This window comes from Myotis lucifugus, unplaced genomic scaffold (assembly GCF_000147115.1).
Source record: "Myotis lucifugus unplaced genomic scaffold, Myoluc2.0 scaffold_274, whole genome shotgun sequence".
In the NCBI taxonomy this organism is placed as follows: domain Eukaryota; kingdom Metazoa; phylum Chordata; class Mammalia; order Chiroptera; family Vespertilionidae; genus Myotis; species Myotis lucifugus.
The window spans coordinates 955305-973955 of record NW_005871322.1 but is presented as its reverse complement, the minus strand read 5'-3'; the positions used below and the strand labels follow the sequence as shown (position 1 = coordinate 973955).

Here is an 18651-nt window from a genome sequence, read left to right as displayed (position 1 = left end):
GGCCAGGGGCTATACTGTACTGGACAGCACAACTTTATGCCGTTGTTGCTCACAGTACGGTCTAAGAACCAGCAGCACTGGCGTAACCTTGGAACTCATTGGAAACACAAACTTAGGCCTCACCCTTGACCCATAGAATCAGAATTTGCAACTTAATGGATCCCTACGTGGTTTCATAAAAGAAGTACTACTTTATAATATTACTTTCACACATTTTAAGAAATATTTTTCCAGACCACGAAGGTCTCAAAATTGGGACCGCAGCAAAGATGGTAACTCCAAATGCTGGATTTAGGGAACAGAGAACAAACCCCATCTACGTTGGTGACATTCTTGAGGAAAGTAACAAAAGGACAAAAAACAACATTTCACAAGCTGCAGATGCTACTGCTGGCCCTGCCAGAAAATCACTACATAATCCTGGCTATTTAGATATCCTTTGTAATAAAACTGGTGGAGGAAAAGCATTTAATCTCTGAGCTCTGTAGGTTTTTGTAGCATACAATAATTTGAAAAAACACAGAAAAATCCCTCTTGTCCATCTTGAGAACTTAAAATGTTAGAAATTGCTTGTATTAGGTCCATGAACAATCTACTCAGGGTCTTAAAGCAGCAGCTTTTATTTCGACAGAGAAAAAACGAGAGTCGAGCTGACAGAGTATTAGGTCCATGAACAATCTACTCAGGGTCTTAAAGCAGCAGCTTTTATTTCGACAGAGAAAAAACGAGCCTCTCCCATACACTGCTTAGAAATCTCCTCAGGCAGTGGATTCCTTTACCTAACTTTCTCCAGAAGGGAGTCTCTCCTCTGAAATCAATAATTAACTTTAGAGGCTGGACCAGGGCTCTCCCCGCTCCCAGGGGACTGACTGTGTTCTCCTAGCCATGTCACCACTCCCCCTCCCCCCTCAGTAGTTCTGATCCATCTTCTCTCTTTATGGATTCAGCTCTGCCCACTGAGGGGGTGGGGGAATGGACATTTTCTCTCTCATTCTTTGCCAGTCTCCTTGCTTGAGTCGGCCATGCTTTCTAGGTTTTGTAAAATCTTTTTGTGGATCACCACCACTAAAAAGGGATTTACATTTATTCCAGGGACACAACTTTTTTCTGATTATCAAAGTACGTTAGCTTACTTATTGAAATCTGAAAAATGAAGCACATAAAAGATTAATTTGCATACTACTGTATATGGCTTTGCTCTATTTATTTATTTTTTATTTTTAATCCTCACCTGAGGATATTTTTTCTCATTGGTTTTCAGAGAGTAGAAGGGAGGGAGGGAGAGGGGAGAGAGGGGAAGAGGGAGAGAAACATTGACGTGAGAGACACACATCAACTGGTTGCCTCCTGCAGGTGCCTGGACAAGGGGTGGGGAAGGAACTGGCAACCGAAGTACCTATCCTTGACCAGGAATTGAACCAAGGACTCTTTGGTGCACAGGCCGACACTATAACCACTGAGCCAGGGCATGGCTTTGCTCTATTTTAAGAACTTGTCCTTATTAAAAAGGACTCCAGCCCTGGCTGGGTGGCTCCACTGATTGGAGCATCAGTCTGTATACCAAAAGGTGATGGAGGGGTTCCTTCCCGTCAGGGCACAGACCCAGGTTGCGGGTTTGATCTGTTTGGGGCTTGTGTAGAAGGCAACTGATCCATGTTTGTTTCTCTCTCTCTCTCTCTCTCTCTCTCTCTCTCTCTCTCCCTTAAACAAAACAAAACAAACAAAAACCGATCAATGGATAAACCATGCTCTATTTTTTAAATAAAGGACTCCATTGCTTCTTAGCCTACTCTGTGGTCCTTCTGTTTGGTCCACAAGCACCATTCACCAAAAACCACACCAGCCAACCCAAACGCCTTTCCTTCATCCTCAACCTTAGTTTCTCTGGCATCTGACAGTATGAAACTGATATTCTTCCTTCATCAGGGCCTCTTTTCTCCCTTGGCTCCTGCCTTCCCTTGTCTCTTAGAGCTCCTCCCTCTTAGCACATTAAGGCTCTGTTCCTTTCTCTGTAGCCACTCCATTTGCTAACCTTTTTACTTCTGCTGTCTCTACACAGAGATCTTTAAAATCCACATCTGCACTCTCAGTTTTACTACCTAAAGGTCATCTATGTGGATGTTTGGTTATCACCTAAGAAGTAAAGAAACCTGGACTCTAGTCCCTAATCCATTACTAACCAATCAAAAGAGCCTGGCAAAGCAGGTTAGTCCCCTGGGACACAATATCACACATAAAACGGAACTCTGAAGACCAGATCCTTCCCATATTATCTATCATATTGGTGAAAAAGTAAAGCTTAGAAACATTAAAAAAAAAATCATTCAAATCAACACCTGGGTAGAGGGTAGGCAGGAGGTTCCCTCAGGCTAAGGCAGGACGATCCTGGTACCTGGGGGTGAAGAGGCTAGAAGAGAAGGAAAACTGGCCACCTGAGCACCTCCCTTGGCTCTGCTGACTTGTGGAGTGGGAAGACGCAGAGGCCTAGACTAGGACACAAAGGGCTCTGAGGTCTGCGCTTGCTCACAGGCCACCCGCCTTGCCAGCATCCTTGGGGAGTCTTCTAGATCAGCCCTCTCCCTCTTGCCTCAGCCTCTTGTCTGCCAGCTCTATGTTGCTCAAATCTTTCCCATCTTAAAACTCCCTTTAACTCCACCTGACAATTTAGCATCTACTATGTCTATATTCCCTCCATGTTCAACTCCACACTGGCTGTCTTCACTCCTTTATTTCTCTTCCACCCTTTGGTTTACCAGTCTGGTTTCTGTTTCTCAATTATTGAATTGCTCTGAAGCCAGGAATGGCCCTTAACTGGTAAATTCAAGAGCCTTTTCTACCCTGGCCAGGTGGCTCATTTGGTTGGAGTGTCACCAAAAGGTTACAAGTTCGATTCTGATTGGGGTGGGGCAACCCATTGCTGTTTCTCTCTCCCTCCCTCTTCCTCTCTAAAAATATCAATAAAAACATATCCTTGGGTGAGGATTAAAAAAAGAGAGAAAGAGACTTTTCTGTCCTTATTCCACCTCAGTGGAATTCAGCATTCTATTCTAGTCTTTATCCCAGAATTATATGCCCAGTACATCAGAAAACTGGGTATACTTGGGTCATAGGATTTTATCCCCTAAAGAACTGCTTTCATCAAGTTTTGTTTTGGCATTATGCCCTTGGCTTACACTAAAGGATACGTGGGAGAAATTTCATTTGGAATCACATACGTGGAAAAGTTTTTCCTTAAAGAATTTTTTTCTTTCACTGAGAAACCTATGTAATAGAATATTACTTTTTTTTAAGTTGCCACACATTGATCAATTATTTTCCTCTCAAACTATGTACCAATTATTCTAATTGGTATTTTCTGCAGGTTTGACTTTATATCATTTACTATTTGTATTTTCTATATATTTCTTCAAATGAGATGGACTATACATGAAATTGTATAGAGTATACGTACATATTCAATAAATAGAAAGTACAGAAAAACAATACAGAAATATAGAAAGTTATACTATTCTTATCAAAATAAAAATAACCTCAACTCAAAATGTGCATTTGTTATCTAAAGATTACAAAACTCTTCTAGGAGGCATAAAAAAACACCTCACTAAATAGGGATAGTACTATCTGTATCCATGATCAGAAAGACCAAACATTGTAAAGACATTCTTTCTACTTTTTATATACAATGATTTTCAAAATCTGTCTGAAATAAACAAGATATTGATAGCAATAAAATTTCTGAAAAATGAAGGCAATCTTCTATAACCAAATGTTAACATATTATAAAGCCACAATGATATAATCTAGTACTGTCACTATCACAGAAAATTTAAAACATTATTAAAGCAAATAATGATAAACAACCTAAAAGTAAAACCACAGGGGAATAGTTAAATCTAGTAAATAATGATACGTCCACTAAATGGAATACTATGCAGACATTAAAAATCGTGTTTTAATGTAATAACATGAAGAAAACTCTTGTTCCACATTAAAAGCACCAAGAACCAAAAAAAGAATAGTAATTTTCTTTTTAAAAAGGTAGGACAAGCAGAATGGAATAGTCCAGAGCTTCGACTCTCCAGCCAGAGACCTACATTCCAATTCTGGTTCTTTTACTTACTAGCAGTATGCTGCAGTGATGGCGAACCTTTTGAGCTCTGCGTGTCAGCATTTTGGAAAAAAAAAAACACCCTAACTTAACTCTGGTGCCGTGTCACATACAGAATTTTTTTGATATTTGCAACCATAGTAAAACAAAGACTTATATTTTTGATATTTATTTTATATATTTAAATGCCATTTAACAAAGAAAAATCAACCAAAAAAATGAGTTCGCATGTCACCTGACACGCGTGTCATAGGTTCGCCATCACTGACCTAGAGTGAGATATGCTACCCCTCTGTGCCTCCATTTCCTTGTGCACAAAACAGGAATAATGTTATCCACCTCATAGGTTGTCATTAAGATTAAATAAAACAATGTGTGCACAGAGCCTGGCAACTGTGCTTCTCTGTATCCCCTTCCCGCCCCACCTCCCGGTCCCACCAAAGGCAATGAATACATGTCAACTAAACAAAAATATATGATGTTTGTTTCCTAGAATTCTAATCACAAGCCCTAGATAAATTTTCCCCACCACAAAAATGACTTATTTGATAAACTACTGAATTTCTGTAGGATAAAGGCTGCAACCAGTTAACAGAACCTGGTGACTGACCAAATCCAGGAATGGAAGAGAAAACTTAAGAGTAAAACAAACAAACAAAACCACTCCCTTCCCCCCAAAAAAGAAGCCCAAAACACCCAGAACAGCTTCCCAGGCTGGTCTCTTACTAGTTTAGTCTGTCCCAGTATATTGCTGCCAGACTACCTCTTGAAATGAAGGCGCAAAAAACACGTGGTTGAGGCTTACTAAATCAACTCCTCGGCCTTTGCTCCCAGACTTCTGTAAAATCTGTTTCCATACTTTCCACCCACCCCACCCTCACTTTTGGGGCATCTTCCACACAAGAGCCAACTCCGTTGTCCCCCACCCTCTCAGCTCAACTCATCCCCTAAACCAGCGATTTTCAACCTGTGTGCTGCAACACAGTGGTGTGCCACAAGAATTTGTAAAACATGCAATACCCGACTTTTCCCTTAGGTCATCAAATAAAAAAACGACAAGTGAACACAACAATAGTCGTCCAGTGTGAATGAGTCAAAATTATACCTATTTTTTGTCAGATAGGCACAATATATATTTTTTTTGGTGTGCTGAAGAATTTTAGTAATTAGTGTCTGCTATGAGATGAAAAAGGTTGAAAATTGCTGCCCTAAATCAGTAGTCTTCTAAACCTTGTTTTTTGGTTTTCACTGTAGTCAATTGTTCTATGTCTGTGTCTTTTCCCCAAATAGACTTTTAGCTTAATGGTAAGGGCAGGAACTATGTCTTTTATTTCTGCAGCAATGAATATAAGTGTTAGATAAACAGCAGACACTCAACATTGGTGCCAATGTCATATGAAACATGCACAAATGGTCCTTGCACATGACAAGAGCAGGAAGAACACATGGAAAAACAAACATTGTGTGCTAAGTAGAAGCTTAATTGTATGAGCTTATTTTCTTTTTTGCTATGTTTATGTCATTTATTAAACAGAAAAAGAAGTCCTAACACAATTGTAGGTTAGATTAAAAAAAAAAATCCTGCCTTAGATGGTTTGTCTCAGTGGATAGAGCATCGGCCTGCAGACTGAAGGGTCCTGGGTTTGATTCTGCTCAAGGGCACATGCCCTGGGTTGCAGGCTCGAGCCCCAACAGGGGACATGCAGGAGGCAGCCAATCAATGATTCTCTCATCATTGGTGTTTCTATTTCTCTCTCCCTCTCCTTTCCTCTCCCTGAAATCAGTTTTTTAAAAAAATTTTAAAAAACATTAAAAATCCTGCCACTTGAATACACTAGTTTTTTAAGACATTAAGATTTAGTAATTCTTCACCAAAAGATGCCTGATGCTAGTCACACAGATATGAATTTCCCTTTTAATTACTTGGTACTGTAGTGGAGGTCCTAACTGCACAGGGCTTAGTTCTCAGGAAGCTCATCTGGCAGGGAGACAGATAAAACAAATAGCAGCTATACAGTGTGATGTCTGCTGTAACAGGGGTTAACAGACTTCCTATACCCTGGCACAAAGAATGGCTTAAATGAGTGAAGAAGGGCTTTAAGGAGAAGAATTATTAAAGCTGGATTTTCAAGGGTGAGAAGATCCTGCCAGGCAAACTACAGTAAGAGAGGAGCATTCTAGCAGGGATATAGCATATGGGGAAATTTAAATATGTAGGGAATTAGACCAACTTTGTGCAAAAATATTCAACATAACAAATGGAAATGTACTAAACCATCTCAAAGTTATTATTGTAACCTGGTTACAGAGGCCATGTTCTAGCCCCACATTAAGGGTAGCCTGTTTATTTCATTTATTGAACATTTAAAACAAAAGACAAAACTTACCTGAGAGTCAACATGCTATGCCACAGTACCGACTGGAGGCTGCCTCCCACACACATGCTGTCCCTCTCTACTTTCTACAGCCTGGATCACACTTTTGCTGGCACACAGCAACCTAATGTCTCACTTCTTTTTGCTCTCTCAAGAGTGACCACCAAATCCCTCCTTGCCCTGCTCCAGGCCCATATCCCTGAAAGCAGCTCAGTTATACTGTCTTTGGAGCAGTTCCACAGTTTTCCATTACTGGAAATAGGAGAAAAGGGTGGGAATCTGTGGCAAATCCATCATCTTGAATGAATGATATAAAATGGAATAAATTACACACAGAGAGAATTTATAGAACATCTAACAGGCACCTCTATGGATTTTGGGGCACATTCTACCTAAGCACTGTTTCCCAAACCTGGTTGGTAACAGAATCACCTGGTGAACTTTAAAATACATAGATCCCAGAGATTCTGATTCAGTAGCTCTGGTGTAGAAGAGACTTAAAAAATATATATATAAAATATATATATATTTATTGATTTCAGAGAGGAAGGGAGAAGGAAAGAGAGATGGAAACATCAATGATGAGAGAGAATCATTGAGTGGCTGCCTCCAGCATGTCCCCTACTGGGGATCAAGCCCATAACCCGGGCATGTGCCCTGACTGGGAATTGAACCATGACCTCCTGGTTCTTAGGTAGGTGCTCATCCACTGAGCCACGCCAGCCGGGCTGGATGAGACCTTTTAAAAAGTCCTCAAGAGCCCTAGCAGGCTTGGCTCAGTGGATAGAGCATTGGCCTGGGGACCGAAGGATCCCGGGTTCGATTCCAGTCAAGAGCACATGCCTGGGTTGTGGGCTCTATCCCCAGTAGGGGAAGTGCAAGAGGCAGCCAACCTGTGATTCTCTCACATCGTGGTGTTTCTCTCTCTTTCCCTCTCCCTTCCTCTCTGAAATCAATAAAAATACATAAATAAAAAAAAGTCCTCAAGAGATTCTGATATAGAATCTCTGCTGACTATGGCTTGGAAGTGACTGACCTAGAATAGTTATTCATCCTAAATGCAGGTCTACAAAAATATAAGCTACTCAAATATGCACCGTTTTCTACTATGGGAATGTTTGATTCATTCTTTAATACAAAGAACTGTTTTATTTATTTAGAAATATAAATGATTCCCATATAAGCAAAAATGAAATGTATAATTTAATAAGGAAGTTCTAAGGTTTAACCTCTATTATGTGTACTATCAGTATCAAAAGATCTCTCTAGATCAGCCGTGGGCAAACTACGGCCCGCGGGCCGGATCCGGCCCGTTTGAAATGAATAAAACTAAAAAAAAAAAAAAAAAAAGACCATACCCTTTTATGTAATGATGTTTACTTTGAATTTATATTAGTTCACACAAACACTCCATCCATGCTTTTGTTCCGGCCCTCCGGTCCAGTTTAAGAACCCATTGTGGCCCTCGAGTCAAAAAGTTTGCCCACCCCTGCTCTAGATTGTATGGGACAAGGTCAATGCATGACAGAAGGTAAAAAAGAAAAAGAGAGAAATGGACATACATAATAACCAAGTGAACTCATGGTTTGCAATGTGTATCAATGACCATGTGGCCGCTGCTCTAGTATTTCTATAACCCAGTACTCACTCATGAAGGCTACTTGGTAAAAACCTAATCATTTTTATTTGGTAAATGGGGTCCCCTATAAGGTCAATCTTAAATTAGAAGCTAACAGCTTAAATTCAACAATGCACACGTGTACCAAAGGCATAATAAGGGTAATAATAAATGTCAATATAATGCCTTTGAACAAAGTTCAAATTATGGAAACAATCTGCCAACTTGCTCCTTAGAAATATGAAAACAAATATAGGAAAAAAGGAAACATAGGTAATAGCTTAACCAAGAAATTGGGGGGGAGGGTACAGGCAAATTACATATTTATAAATACCTAAAAGACACAACAAGGAGAAGGAGCAAAGATCCTGTCTAACAAGAGACCAAAAAGACAAAAAAATTATTTTAAAAATTTATTCCCAAGAGGAAACCAAGTCACTATTACTTTACAGTCTCAACATATACTTATAACAAAAATGTTAAATAGTAGAAAGTTACAAGTATAAAACAGAAACACAAGATATATTAAAAACAATTAGAGTATCCTATTGTTATAGAATAGTTCTGCACCATACCATATCTCTGTGAATGTAAAATAGTTTGTACCTGCTTTACCATATGTGATAGTGACTATGCTATGCCAGAGTTTATGTAAACAAATAAAAAGTAGTGGGCTGAAATAATTTTGACATTTCAGAGGTCCAACTGGACTACACTAAAAATAGAGGTGCTAACCAACACCAGCCCTCTCAAGGATGGTCTGTTCTTATCCCAGGGAAATTACTAAAGGATTCTGAAAAAGTCCTGGGTTATCCAGAAAGAGATGAATAAGCTCAAAGTCCTAACAGCCTTGGTATTAGATTCCAAGCTTTAATATTAGCGAATGCTAGAGCCTAGTAATGCATTATACATGGATAAACTTTAAAGCTGGTGACGGCATTAAAAAAAAATTCTGACAAATACATACAAAAAACCCAACGTGTGCCAGTGAACAGGTGTACTGTATTTGAGAGCTAAAGTACAATCTCCACGTTTTTCTAAAGATATATGTTTTCTAAACATATATTGATGTTTCTCTGTCAAAAGATCTAAAAAACTGAATCCATATAAAATAATTAGCTACAGAAGTAAATGCAAGCTATTCTATGAAACCTAGAAACTAATTAGAGCCAGTCTAAGGAAGAACAAAAAAAGACAGATGTACTGTTCTATACCAAGACCTTGGATAAATCACTTTGCCTCTGAGCTTTCTTATCTGCAAAATGAGGGGATTGCCAGATGACTTAAAATTTCTCCTGGCTTTTAACATTCTACACTTTTTTTAGGTTATCAATTAGATTCATCCTTATAGGTAAGAAGGGGACAAGTATGTCGTTTCCAGCTGAAAGAAATCAAACAGGAAATTTCAACAACTGCATATGGTAAAGTTGTACATTAGAGTGGAGCAAAAGGTGGTTCTCTAGCTTTGCAGTATGCTTGTTTGTAACCCAGAAATCAGGCAGAAGTCTCTGAAACCTATTTATTTATTTATTTATTTAATGTATTTTATTGATTTTTTTTACAGAGAGGAAGGGAGAGGGATAGAGAGTTAGAAACATCGATGAGAGAGAAACATCGATCAGCTGCCTCCTGCACACTCCCTACTGGGGATGTGCCCGCAACCAAGGTACATGCCCTTGACCGGAATCGAACCTGGGACCCTTGAGTCTGCAGGCCGACGCTCTATCCAGTGAGCCAAACCGGCTAGGGCTCTGAAACCTATTTAGATGAAGATGGTTAATGCACACCACTCTACCAGGTAGCATTTACACCTGAAGTCCAAGAAATTTAAAGAGGAATCCCTGTGTTGGGCAAAAATACCACAAACATAAGTTACAATATACAGACTGACTCTTTCCTCCATTAGAATATGTTTTAAACTATAAAGGCTTCTCAAAGTTAGGGCGTAGTTACTGTTTATAGAATTCCCCTGCCTCCCCACTGCACAGAACATTAAGATATCGGCTTTTTTCTTCAAAAGCCCGCACCCATCTAGAACATTTTAGGATTCTATTTCCTCCTTTGTTGTTGGGAAAGCTGGTGTATCATCTACCTCTTTTTAAAATAAGAAATGGAGGATTTAATTTCAGTGCAACAAATGCTTAGAGCTATAGGTATATACCTGATAGGATAACCTACTTAGCCACTAGCTAAGATGTACACTTATCTAGAAATCACTAAATCAGAAAATATCTACTACTAAGAAGAGTCAAGAACAGACATTTCAAAATCTATGCCCTCAAATTTACAATTAATTTGGCTCTCACTCAAAGTCAATTTACTCTTATGTTAGAAATAATTAAAACAATGGGGAATAGGAGGAGAAATATTAGAGGCAAAAAGCCAAAGGATTGCTGCCCTTAAAGGAACAGGTTAACATCCAGCAATAAGGAAGTACCTTCCTAGTAATTTGAAGTTAACATAGGGTATCAGAAAGCTTCAGTATTTCTTCCTATTGTACTGGATTCCTTTTTCCTTTAAAAAATTTTTACAATACAGATTGTATAAAAGAAAAATTGGCGCCCTAACAGGTTTGGCTCAGTGGATAGAGCGTCGGCATGCGGACTGAAAGGTCCCAGGTTCGATTCCGGTCAAGGGCATGTACCTTGGTTGCGGGCACATCCCCAGGAGGGGGTGTGCAGGAGGCAGCTGATCGATGTTTCTCTCTCATCGATGTTTCTAACTCTCTATCCCTCTCCCTTCCTCTCTGTAAAAAATCAATAAAATATATATTAAAAAAAAAAAAGAAAAATTGGTTGTTGCCAGAGATGGGTCGTGGGGAGTGGGAGAAATAGGTGAAGGAGGTATAAATTTATTTTCTTTTAAAAAGAATATAGCCCTAGCTGTTTGGCTCCGTGGATAGAACGTCAGTCAGGACTGAGGATCCCGGGTTCAATACCGGTCAAGGGCACATGACCGGGTTGCAGGGTCAATCCCCAGTAGGGGGCATGCAGGATTCTCTCTCATCATTCGATGTTTCTATCTCTCTCCCTCTCTGAAATAAATAAAAACATATTTAAATAAATAAATAAAAATAATATAACACAGTCAGCAATAAATAAAAATAAAAAGAATCTCACTGTTACAGATATATATCTTCATTGGAGAGAGAGGGGGAAATTGTACCTAAATAACTTGGAAATGAGTAGAAATTATAAGATTAAGGACTAAAGAACTACAGATAAGCATTGTATTATAATTAATAAAGTTGTTTCCCATGGAGTTCAGGTTAACAATTTTGATACCACTATACATGTATACTGGGTTTGAGCAAATAACAAAAAGATGACGAATATTGGTAAAAGAATTAAAATAAAAAATTTAAAAAATAAGTATGCCATGAGCCCTTCTTTAGTGATATACCAAAAACAAGAGGAAATAGCCCAGCTGACATGACTCAGTGGTTGAGTGTTGACCTATGAACCAGGAGGTCACAGTTCGCTTCCAGGTCAGGGCACATGTCTGGGTTGTGGGCTGGATCCCCAGTGGGGGGACTTGCAGGAGGCAGCCAATCAATGATTCTCTCATCACTGATGTTTCTATCTCTTTCTCCCTCTCCCTTCCTCTCTGAAATCAATAAAAATATATTTAAAAATAACAACAAAAAATACACAAGAGGAATCATGGTCTAGCTCTTTCCTTATGGTCACATTCTGCTATATATTTTTTTGCTTTTATACTTGATCTTCCCTCTCTGCATGTAGCATTCCCTATTTAACCTACTGAATTAATTTGTACTCGCCCCCCCCCCAAAAAAACAACTACAAAACCAAAAACTTGGCTCTTCCAATGAAAATACAGGCTTTCAATAATATTGCGTCAGCTAAAAGTTTTTAGATTAATTCAGGTAGCAATGTATATCTTGGTTCTCAGCTACAATTATCCTCCCCCAAACAAGGAAAAAAAAAACCAATACAGGTAATAGGAGAAAACTCAGATAAGCCAGAATATAAACCTATAGGTTTTATATAAGCATTCTGGTTTATATCTATAGTCCCCTCCCTATACAGGGTGTCTCCCCAAAATGTATACACACTTGAATATTATTAATTCCAGTGGGTTAAATCTAAAAAGAAACGTCAAGTGAGCTATCAGGAAAAAAGTGTGTGTACATTTTTTGGGGACACACTGTATACACACACATATTTACTCTCACATGGGAGAACACAGTGTGCATACTATTTGGCAATCTGCTTTATGTTTTTTTAAAAAATATATATATTTTTATTGATTTCAGAAAGGAAGGAAGAGGGAGAGATAGAAACATCCATGATGAGAGAGAATCATTGATGGGCTGCCTCCTGCAAGTCCCCCACTGGGGATCAAGCCCACAACCTGGGCATGTGCTCTTGACCAGAATCGAACCTGGGACCTTTCAGTTAGCAGGTCAACGCTCTATCCACTGAGACAAACCAGCTAGGGCTGCTTTATGTATTTCTATACATAATATATCTATGCATAATATAATGGTTGTATCACAACCTATTATATAGATGTATCAATTTAATCAGTCCCCTATGGCCCAATATTGTTATTCCCAATTTTTGGTAATTCTGCTTTATCTAATTAAAAGGGGGGGGGGCGCATTTATAAAATAATTACATTATACAAACTATAGAAAATGAAGAAAAGTCACCCCAAACCTAACCATCCTACCAATACTAGTTTTTTATTTTGTTCTGACTACTGTTTTAATGTTTAATTTTATTCCCTAGGCCAGTGATGGCAAACCTTTTGAGCTCTGCGTGTCAGCATTTTGAAAAAAAAAAACCCTAACTTAACTCTGGTGCCGTGTCACATATAGAAATTTTTTGATATTTGCAACCATAGTAAAACAAAGACTTATATTTTTGATATTTATTTTATATATTTAAATGCCATTTAACAAAGAAAAATCAACCAAAAAAATGAGTTCGCGTGTCACCTCTGACACACGTGTCAGAGGTTCGCCATCACTGCCCTAGGCATTCATTCATTCAAACTTACTGAGCTCTTGCTATGTGCCAGGTTTTTGTTTGGGTTTTTCTTTACTTTTATTCTTAACAATTTCTTTTTTTGTATTGCATTTTTTAAAAAACCTCTCAAAGTATGATCAAACACATTACAAGTGTTCAGTAAGTACTGCAGATATCTAAATATCTGGATTGATCCAACTCACATCATTTCAGAGAAAGTCACTTTGGTATGTCTAAGAACCAATTAGGTTCAAATATAAAACCTGTATTCAAAGAGTAGGCATTATCACTATAGATCATGTAATTTTTAAGTACCACTTACATTAAGAGGAACATAAGTAACATTAGCAAAACACATAAAAGTTAAGAATAGAAGCTGTTGAATAATCTTAGGAACTGCAAGGTCCATAGCTTAGAATTTAGACATTTTATTTTTATTTTACTTATCAAAGTGGGGGTGGGGGGAGAAGCTATATAAATTGTTAATTATGCTTGAGTTAACCTGTTATGTTTTCAAAATTGTTTTATAGAATTTATTTTATAGTTTTAGACCTGATTTTGTTCATTCTTCCTCTTTTCTTTTGACAATATTTCTGACTTGGTCTAGCTATCCAGAACTGCCTATCAACTGTGCTGAGCTCTTGCGCATGTCGCACATGTGTAGGAACACGCATGCAAGCGAACAAGCACCATTTAATACAATTTAACATCTACATTTCACAGTAGGATGTTATGGGGAAAATTAAAAAGCTGGATGATAGAGCTGTTCTATAGCTCAAAAGTATTGCTTCTCAAAGGTTTCTACTGTAGTACCTATACAAAGAACACTTCCCACCACCAATCATTCATGCCCCATTTTGATGACCTGTGTAATCTTAGACTAAGTCTTACAGAGTGCATATCTGTTCCTAAAATATATACCTCTTTCAATGTAAAAAATATTTTAATTACTTACCAGTTAAATTACTCAACTCACCGCCCCCTCAATGAGCACAACTGAAGCTCCAAGAAGACGGGTCATGCTTATCTTGTAGCTTCAAGTACCCAGGAATCATACACTTTGTACCCTAAGGGTATTTATATCCCAGTTTGAGAAACAGGGATCAAACTAGTCACAGCACTTAAAAGTGACCAACATGTTTCTACAACCCCATTCCCCAAACTATTTAGTTTTCTCAATAGCTTTTCAAATCAGTCTTGTTTTTCTTTTCAGCAGTTCATTAGTATGTATTTTGTATCAACACTTCTAAAGGAACCTGTAGAGTATAAGTTATTTCTGGAACGACAGGAAACCAGCACAAAGACCTTGTCCTTCCCATCTTATGGACCTACCAAGACGCCCACTTGGAAAATAGAGATCTGAAGAATAGTAGAGCTTTCATTCCCTTCTTCCTCTCTATATGCTTCAGGCATAGTTTGTAAGAAAAATCTTAGTAGTCACTTAGATGATTGATTCATATGTTCACCTTATCTCAGCATTTGTAATTTCCACCTCTACACTCCTTTTGCCACTACATAAGTGAAATTAAACAATTTTCACATTTTCTAGTGGTAGCCTGAGAAGATAGAATTTTCACACCCAACACCTTACCTTTGTTGTTTATGAGATCCAAAGCCTAGCAGATCCTGACATTTGTGAGAAGCCTGTTTTAAGTTCCCTCTGATGTCTATTATATTTTATAGCAGAAAGTGTAGGCCACAATAAATTTTAAGTGACCCTTTCAAATTTTAAGAAAAAAATTGATAACGACTATAACTAATACTCTGATGTAAGCATGGGTCATTAGGTAGGCTAACTCAATTAGGACCATTTTTATCCGGGATACCAAATTCCCCAAGAACAGGATTCCATCTGTTTGTTCCTCTTCAAAATTACAAATTTCTGCAACAGACTCTTGAAGTCATTTACCAAGACTTCAACTAATACTGTCAAAAAATATATATTCCAAAGTTTTCTACAGCAAAGTAGCCACCATTTCCTGTTCTTTTTTCTATGTACAGTCCCAAAATGATACTTAATGCTTTACCACATTCTCAACTCTGAGAATATCCTGTAATTAATGTTATTCTTTCACAAGTGAGGGCTGTAGGCATAGAAAGGTTAAGTAACTTGCCCAGTGTCATCCAGCTAGTATATGGTAGTACAGAGTTTCAAACTGAGGACTTTCTGACCATAAAGCCTGTATGCCCTCAACCACGCACCCTCTTGTGTCTCCTATACCCAAGAATGGTCCAGCAAATCCTCCAACCCAAGGAGGGTTTTATTACTTCTATTTTTAAGACCAAGAAATGGAAGTATACCTCTCCGTGGCTGCAAAGTCAGTTTGAAAAGGAAAAACAGAATCCAGCTCTCAAGCCCTTGGTCAGCAGTCTGTCCACTAGTGCATCTTGTTCTTTGGCCCCGGGTCCGTGACCATTCTAAAACAGAAGCATAAGTCATTTTTATGAATACTAAATACACACAAATGTACATACAAAATGAAAAACAAACTTAGGACATGATGAAGACTGATAAAATGTCATCTTATTAACTGGCCCATTCCATAAATATCTTAAGCCAATAATAAAACACTCAGTGTTTTTTTAGACATTTGCTAAAATATATAAAGGACTAAAGATTTGTGGTTATCAAAATAACACCTCAGCCCTAGCTGGTTTGGCTCAGTGGATAGAGCGTCGGCCTGCGAACTGAAAGGTCCCAGGTTCGATTCCGGTCAAGGGCATGTACCTGGGTTGTGGGCACATCCCCAGTGGGAGATGTGCAGGAGGCAGCTGATCAATGTTTCTCTCTCATCGATGTTTCTAACTCTCTCTCTCCCTTCCTCTCTGTAAAAAATCAATAAAATACATTAAAAAAAAAACAAAAAACATAGAGGACTAGTGTTTTTAGTTTAAGAAACTTTTGTATTGGAGTCCATATACTCTCAAAGGGAATGAGGATTTATGCCCCTGAATATTCTAAGGGCAACAAAAAATGAAGACTGTGTGTGGAAAAAAATCACTGTTCTTGAGGTATATGTCAGCAGTCTGTATACCATACCACTTTTTTGCACCCAAATACTAATCACTGAGAAAATGCACAAAGATACTGCCAGGGAGCCTGGCTGGTGTGGTTCAGCGGTTAGGGTATCAGCCTGTGCACCAAAGGGTTGCAGGTTCCATCTCCAGCACCAGTCCTGGTGTGGGCAACCAACTGATGGGTCTCTCACATCAATGTTTCTCTCTCTCTTCCCCTCTCCCTAAAAAATCAATGGAGGAAAAATATCATGTGAGGACTAACAACAACAAAAAAGATACTGCCGGGGAAGATCAAGTTTAGGGATGTTTGAAATATGGCATGCCAAATCTATATATCTAGTTATGATCCATGGTCTGCAAAGTCATCGTTACTTGCCATTATTACTTCTTAAACCTGTATGCTCTTTTTCAAATACTAAATTATGACAATTCTTAGTTGTTTGAAGGAGGACCTAATTTTTGGCAAAAGAGCCTAAAGTCATCTGGAATCAAGATAGGTAAGTAAGGTAGATAAGTGGTTAACTAGGTTTCTGGTTTTAAAAATAAAATGGAGCTTATAAAGTAGATAATATGGAGTGAATTTAATACCAGCAACATCTCTGAAGCAAAAAAAAGTCTCTAGAGGTGAATTTCTGTCAGCAGGAACCATGGTGCAAGGCTCTGCCACAGGATTCCTCCTCGGGGCACTTGTCAGCCACAGATGGCCTCCGCCACTCCCCGAGCCCCTCTTAAGTCTTAGGTGGGTGTCCTCATTTTTGTGTGTTCTCTAAAGCAAAATCCTAAAGACTGTAGAATTTGAATGCATCTTAAGGATAACTTTTACAGCTCCTACATTTTATGCTGGTTGAACAAATCTCTAAGATGACTTTTACAACTACTTTTAAATAAGCAGCATTTTCCTATGTGGACAAACAGTTCTGTTGTAATCTTCCTCATACCACTGATTTAAATAGTAAGTTCCTTTGGGTAACCTTATATCCTCAATTTATCTTCTCTGTAGATCTCCTTTCCAATAAAAACAAAGTATGAATCCTGGCATTCGGGAAATCACAAAGGATAGCAACTCTGTGGATAAGCTCTATATCATTAAAACAGCATAAATGATGTGTAAGATTTAGAAGTTAATGACTGCATATCGCACAAATGAATTAAGAAGCAAAATATGGTTTGTGGAGCACAATGCTAACATGGGGGGGGGGGAGCTTTACTCCTGGCTCAATTACAGACCTGCTGGATTTTAATTTTTAATGCATGTGGAGCTTATTTAATAAGTAAAACATGCCACCTGACATCCAGAATTTCAAAAGGAAAATAATACCCAAAATCACAAGAGTGCAAAAATTTACACAAATGGACTAATATATTAGACAATTAAGTGTGGTTCTATTCCCAAACTTGACACTCCATCAATGCTACTGCATTTAGTTAGTGCAATTTTATTGTGGAGGGGGAGAAGGAACATTTCGTAGGGTTCAAAAAGGGATGTTGAAAGACTCCCCTATGGAGGCAGAACGCTGCAAAAGCCTACAGATTGAGATTACACACAGTGGACTGACAAATTTGCTCAGCACCAGGATGTTTTAATTTCCTCATAAACTTAACGTAACTTTTCTTAAAAAAAAAAAAAAAGTTAACCAAGACTTTCTTCTCTCCAAATCAGGCGGAGTTATTATTATTACATCAACTGCCGGACCATACTATATTAAGGCACTAGAATATTTGAGCAAAGAGCAAAAAGACAATTCAACAGAAAGCTTTTTTACGATGCAAGACGGCTTAAGGACAGAGTAAATGTAATATAGTAATAATATACGTGCCCCGTTTGACTTCTTTTGCAGCCTATAGGGTAGTGGAATTAACTTGACTAGTTGATGTAAATTCGGAAGAAAGCATGAAGATTACGTACGGAAATGTTTACTTAATTCTGAACTCGGGGCTACAGGAAGTCTGCTACTAAAGAGTAGTTACATTAGGCGTAGATATTTATAAACCAACTGCAGCTAGTGACCCAAGATTCAATTACAACATCAACCCTCAGATTTCAGCGTAGGGGCAAATTACCAGCCAAGTCAAAATAATTCATTCTGCCGTACACTGGACACTGGAGCTTTAGATCGTGTTGCCGAACTCAGAACTGCTTTCGCCTAGTGCTAGAGCCCCAAGTACTAAACACTGTACTAAGTTGGCGTCAGGACATTTGAAAGCGCGAGGGAAACGCAAGGGCCGCCTGCCGGAGTCGGCCAGCCCATCATCCAGAACTCGGGAACTTGTCCTATCACTTGAGATCAGTTTTAATCCCTTTGAGATCTCTGGGCGCACAAGATCAGGCTATCACTCCCTGCAAGGGGAGTCGGACCCTGGCTCCCGAAAAACGACTTGGTTCACAACTCAGGTCTTTTCCGCCCGCCGTGGGGGGCCGCACCGACAGGGCTCCGCCAAGAGCCCGGGCGCTAGGTTAGGGGCGCAACGGGGCCCGGCGGGGGCGGCGAGCGCGCGTCCCCCCGTTTTTTTTCTCGGCGTCGAGGCGCGAGTAGCTCA

The 18651-nt window shown here is 38.9% G+C and overlaps 2 protein-coding genes across 4 annotated transcripts in view; both read right to left on the bottom strand.

Annotated features, from left to right (window-relative positions):
- Window positions 1-17725, bottom strand: part of CTCF (CCCTC-binding factor) — a 40238-nt gene extending 22513 nt beyond the window's left edge. For 2 of the 3 annotated variants that reach the window (XM_014464941.2, XM_023763121.1), the window contains exons 1-2: window positions 16702-17718; window positions 15397-15513 (exon numbers count right to left, since the gene is read on the bottom strand). The gene's annotated coding sequence lies outside the window, so the exon portion shown is untranslated. Of the gene's footprint in view, window positions 1-15396; window positions 15514-16701 lie in introns of all 3 variants that reach the window. The other variant, XM_023763122.1, reaches the window with a different exon arrangement.
- The window catches only part of PSKH1 (protein serine kinase H1), a 287836-nt gene that overhangs the window by 237845 nt on the left and 31340 nt on the right, over window positions 1-18651 (bottom strand). The window lies entirely within an intron of this gene.